This window comes from Xiphophorus hellerii, chromosome 1 (assembly GCF_003331165.1).
Source record: "Xiphophorus hellerii strain 12219 chromosome 1, Xiphophorus_hellerii-4.1, whole genome shotgun sequence".
In the NCBI taxonomy this organism is placed as follows: domain Eukaryota; kingdom Metazoa; phylum Chordata; class Actinopteri; order Cyprinodontiformes; family Poeciliidae; genus Xiphophorus; species Xiphophorus hellerii.
This window is the reverse complement of record NC_045672.1, coordinates 10,641,715-10,647,892: the sequence shown is the minus strand read 5'-3', so window position 1 is coordinate 10,647,892 and position 6,178 is coordinate 10,641,715.

The following is a 6,178-nucleotide window of genomic DNA, read 5'->3' as shown; positions in this document are numbered from 1 at the left end:
CACGCAAGAAAACAATTTGCTCATCTAAGACGCACAAGTTCTTAGTGTTAGCTTTATCTGTAAACAAGCATTCGGGGAAAAAAACTTGAGTCAAAGTAGTCTAATTTGCTACAAAGGGCTATCCTTGTTGCTATGGTCCTCTCCCTCTCCAGGGCCCTCCTTCAGGCTCTGCAGTGAATCTGCTGGCTAACGAGGCCAATGTGAAAAAGTCACAAAGGGACAGAGAAAGACACAAAGAGAATGGATGGAAGGGGGGGGAAAAAGCGCCAGGGAGAGGGAGATGAGGGACAGAAAAAAAATTGTTCATGCGTGACAGCATGTCGGTGGTATTAGGCTTGAGCAAAGCGAGCGTGTCCTCGCCAGAGGAGGGAAGCTGTTGATTCATCTGGTCGTAGACAGGGCCTTGTCGTCCTTGTCCTCATCTTTCCATCTCTCTCTCTTTCCGTTTGTCTTGCAAAATCCCTTTCATACACAGTTCAATCCCATACACATATTATTAATCCGGAATCTCACCATGAATTATAATCTGCGCAAAGCCTGCTTGTCTGATCAAAAATATGTTAAGAAGCATTGTGAGGAAGCGGCTGGACGAGCAACTGATGTTGGAATCACTGCCACCACGGCAAGAAGGTCCAGACTTAAAATCCTGAAAGAATATGTCGGAAGTTTGCGTGTTCTCCATATTCATGTGTGGTTTCAAACTACAGTAGTTGCTCAACCTCCCACCTCACAGACTGAAAAAATTGCACGCTAGATCAACCGGTATGTGGAAGAGGCTGTTAGATGTGAGTGACCTGACCTGGGTCAGTATCACTTCACCAGCAGACAGAGATGCAGAGAACAAAATAAGCTGGTATAAGCAAAGGAAAGAAGGACTGTTAGGAACTAGGTGACATCTAGTGGCAATTTTGCAGATTGCAACTAATTTAAAAATTCTTGATATACCCTGTAACCACTGAAAGTGCTGCAAACTGAGGCCTTAGAAGGAGTTCTTGGTTTATCTTGATTAGACTTTAGTGTAGATATAATGATACATAATATGTCAAATGATTTACTATTTGAAAAAAATGATACATTACACAGAAACAAACTCTTTAACTGTGGTAAAGCTTTTGTCCCGCAACATACTGAACATTAACTGATTCTGTTTAGTTAAAAATCTATCTTAAGTATCTCTGCGACAAATGGTTACTCTACGTTAATTTATTAAATACGGAGCCTTATGTCTGTTCGAGTAGAAACACGGCTTGTTTTTATACAGCAGTGTTGTTTCAAATTTCAGAGATATGAAATTCTACCGACTGGCACGCCTTAACCCACACCTGTAACTTCTGAATGGAGGCATCAATGATAAAACAAAGCAGGTAAAGGGAAAGAACCAAAATCTTTCAGCAAATGATTTTGACACTTTTTTTTTTTTTTTTTCTGTGTATTTTTTTCTCCATCTTTACTCTACGTATCCTCAGTGAGGATGTCTGTGCCATATCAAGAACAACACAACGTACGAAAGCAGCCGATAAAGCACGCTCAATAATCCGACAGTCTACAGTCTTGCTGCTGCCACAGTTAAACTGTGTCAGTGCATAGCTTAATAAGCTGTGCACCCTTTCATGCATTGGTGCAACTGAGTGGAGAGATTTGAAGCGGCTAATCCCAGCCACCGATGGAAACAAATGCACCTCCAGTTTTGGCCTTCTATTTTTACCTCCAGCATCTTCAACACTCGGAGCATGCCTCGCCCCGAGCTCCGGCTTAGGCACCTAACACCTCATTACCATTCTGTAGAGCAGTTAGCATAGCTGGAGATGCATTTACTTCAATGAGCAAGCGAGGGTCAAAAGTTCATTTGACTGACAGCTTGAAAAGTAACTGGGTTTTTTACCGTTTTTTTAAATAAAACCCACAGGACAATCACCCATGTATGTCATCCAATTACAGTGGTGCAAAGAAGATAATAAAATGTACTTTTTTACCCTCTGGTGAGGCTTCCTTTAGACACTAAATCTTCTCAGGAATTCAGTGACAGAATCGTCTCCAGTTTTTATTAGGATTCTTCAGGGAAACCAGCCAGTAAATTAAACAATGCTGGATTAGTCAGCCTTCGCAGGGTTACCTACGGTTCTTTAAGGTGACAACAACCCGTCTTAGATACATTTAACACTCAGCTGTAAGAGTTAAGAGTATAATTTCTGGCAACCCCTGGTACTTTCATAGCATCAGACTTCTCATCTCTGCAAGACCTCTCCTTTCACTTCCTGGGCTCCCATACTTACTCATCCTATAACAGTAAAATAAAAGTAAAAGCAAAGGTAAAGTAAAACTTATTTGTGCCATTTTGTTCCTATGAATATTTTCTTAAGAAAAGTAGAAGTTTAATTTCTTCAAGGTGAGTAAGGCAACGCAGAAACTGCTGGCAAGGTACTTGTTTTTCTGTGGTGTAAAAGTACAACTCCCTTAGCACAGCTAATCTTAAATCCACTCACATTAAACTCATGAAGAAGTATGTCTATATAAACTGTAAGAGACTTAATACTGATGCTTTCACTCATTTATGTAGTTAAAATAGTAATCATGGCTGTTTTCGTCATTTGTGCACTCTGTTTTAAACTATGTAAATATGAGAGATGTGTTATAACATAGGTAGTAAACTCATCTGTATTTTGGCCTCACATGAAGACAATCTACAGATTTCAGTCCCAAAATAACAAACACAAGACGAAATTATACAATTCATTAGGCACTTAAAATATTATTGACCATTTAGAAGTCTTTCTTTTTTTTTTTAAATGCCTCAAAAAAGTATTCAACTTCAACCTTTTCTCACTTGGTCAAATTACACCCACAACCTTAATTATATTTTATTGGGAATTATGTGACGGAGCAACACAAAATACAAGAACAAAGTAATTATGAGCCAAAAGGTTAAAATAAGACCAGATTTTTTTTTCCCATAATCCTGAAAAGTGTGAGATGCATTTGTGTTCAGCTTTTTGTTCTGCATTAAAAAAATGACTGAGGAAGGAGCATCTTCAATATCTTTTCAACTTCAAATGTCCATCCATTTTCTATACCAACTTCTCCTTGTTGTGTCGCAAGACCTGGTGCCCAGCGGCCAAGAAGCGAGAAGCAGGGTACGCCCCGGACAGGTCGCCAGTCCATCATAGGGCAAACATATGCAGTCATATTCCATACATTAGAATATGATGGAAAATGTCACCTACTTCAGTAAATCAAAGTAAAACACATTATAAAGATGAATTACACACAGACTCATATTTACAAGCTTTTAGTTCTGTTCATTAGTAACTTAGTGTGTGGACTGGGTTTTAGGGGTTGGTTTAGCTTTATGTTTTAGTTCACTTTAGTTTAGTCCTTTTGACATTATTATTCGAGGCATTTAGTGTAATTAGAATTCTTATTGCTTTTATTTTCAGGTCCTTTATAGTGTTTCTAGTTAGGTTTATTCTTCAGTTACCTTAGGCTCTGTCCTTGTTTGTCTGAGTCCATTTCGAGCCTTCTTTTGTGACTATATCTATTTTATACTCCTAGTTATTTCTCATTTCAGCCTCCCTGCAGTGTTTCTAGTAATGTTTATTTCTTAATTTCATCACCCTTAGTTTCAGCTTATTGGCCCATTGGGGAGGGAAGGTGGAGAGTCTATTTTAGACTTCTGAGTGAGTGTGTGGCTCCCGACGGGCCTCCTCTGGAGCTGACCCTGCTGCTCACCAGTCACTGCCATCAATCAACACGAGCTGCTTAGGTCATTCACAATGGCCTGTGAGGCTGACTCGACTCTTTTTAAACATATAGTGTTTGTGCGTGTTTGCATTTGGCACAGACATGTAACACCAATAGCAATTTGGCCAAATGAAATGGCAAACAGAAAGTAGATCAGAGAGTTAGCGGTATTGTCTAAAGAGAGAAACGAACTCATCTGAGCTGAAAAGGGAGGGACGTACTGTAAATCAGGTAAGAAGCTTGAGGGGTGGAGTTAAACTTGTTCTATTTAAAATAGATTATTAGTTATTGGACATTCTAATACAATGTTAGGTGAAGCAGCTTCTGGTAACTCCAAGCTGACCTAGAGTTACCATTTTTAATAATATGAATCAATTAACTTCCCTAAGAGCAAACCCAGACGGATACACTAGGCTTTTTTTTTTAATGTGGGCAGAATGGCTGACCACCCAGGGACGCCTTTCTATCTGTGGAGGGAGAAGCACTTGAAAAAGTCAAAAGTTCATTTGTCACTTGTGACTGAATTAGTTTTATCTTTTATTTTGCTTTCTTCCATTTCCAGTAAATGGAGAGTGGTGAAAATATGACCGTGAACGGCTGGAATCCAAACACACTTTAGATTATTGAGCACTAGACCAAATACGTTTTTAAAGTGCTCTTGGATGCTTTTGATTACTTCTAGTCCCAAATCTTAAATATTTATACTGATTAGACATGAGCTGGATGACTCCACACTAGGGGTGCACCAAGTTATCGGTCATCCGATTTATCGGTGCTGATTTCCTTAATTTTGGGAGATCTGTGATCGGCCAATCTTTACATATGAAGCCGATCCTATCCACCGATCTTATCTAGCTTGGCAAAGATCTAAGAATCAACCACTGTCTTCTTTTGCTCTCCTTTGAGAAAGGTTTGACTGACTGATCGGCCCACCAGGTTATATCTGAACATTTATAATTAACAATAAAGACCCCACTGTTACCAACTCAACAACTTTCTTGCTATATTGAGCAACATTTCAGACAATAAAAATTGGTATCGGTAAAAATCAGAATCGGCAGGTTAAGCTTTTTAAAAGTTCAGCAATTGGCCAGAAAACTGCAATCGGTGCAACCATACTCTACACTAATAAAATGTTCTTTAAGACATAGTTTATGGTTCACAAAGCCAATAGACTTATTGATCTATTGTAAAAACACAATGAACATGTTAAAAGCATTTTCTTAATTAGAACCACCTTGAATTGAGACAAGCATTGAATCACAATACACAGACATGTAGTGCTGGATGGATTTGGTAGACTTTAATTTCTATAAATGTTTCCCCCCATAAAGTTTTTTTTTACTTTTAATGTGGAAACTGTCATCTTTCTGCTTTTTTCAGCTTAATACACAACATCCTCCATCTTCAAAATATCTAAAAAAAAATAATGATAATGATTTATTGCCATCAAATTAACACATTTAAAGAAGAATTGTGGATAAAAACACATGGGAACCAGTCAATCCTACTTCATGGGGCTGAAATGGACAAATAAGTTTAAAACAGCCGGTCCAAGCTGAACAACGTCCCACGCTCACGTCTGTCCAAACCAGGCACAAACATCACAAGGGTATAATTTTTCCAAAGTGCTCAAAGTAAGAAAAACCTCAAAGTATGAGTTACTGAACCTTTTCTCTATGCGCAGTACTTTCAGTTTGTTTTCTCTCAATCTGTTCCAGCTCACAGCTAAAAAGACCTCTTCCCAAAACTTTCCTCCAGTCATGGTTGTTATTTAGATCCATGGCATCCGAGCAAAGCAAACAGTTTACAGACCTTGAATTTTATGCTTTCACACACTGGCTCTCTTCGTCTGCATCCTAAATCACATTTGTGCTGTTTTTATAGCTATTTTGGAAAAAACAACCCAAAAAACAAAGTCTTAATATTTCTTGAATGTTTTCTTATTTTCTTACCACAAAAATTCATTGGGATCCTATCTGACAGGCCAACACAAAGTAGCAAACAATTACGAAGCAGACGGAAACGTGATATGTGTGCCTTCGAATCCACTCATTTTAACTGGTTTTAGTTCTGACTCATTAAAATGTTTTTATCTAAACTATTCCACTGTATCTCTGGCTGAATGTTTGGGATCATTGTCCTGCTGGTAGGTGAACCTCTAGTCTTAAATCTTTTGCTGCCTCTAGCACTGCTTCTTATAGGATTGCCCTGCGTTTAACACTGTTCCCATAAACTTTGACCAGCTTCTGTGTGTTTGCGATAAATTTTCAGTTTTTATCTTGCACATTTTTAAAAGCAATGCATGACTTTTTAAAAAATAAAGTCTTGTGGTGTAGAAATGCTAAAAAAAACAAAACAAACATTCAAGTGGTAAGAATGCTTTTTTTGAGGCAGCACATTTAGACACAGAGTGCTAGAGTACAGGAAACAGGTGACA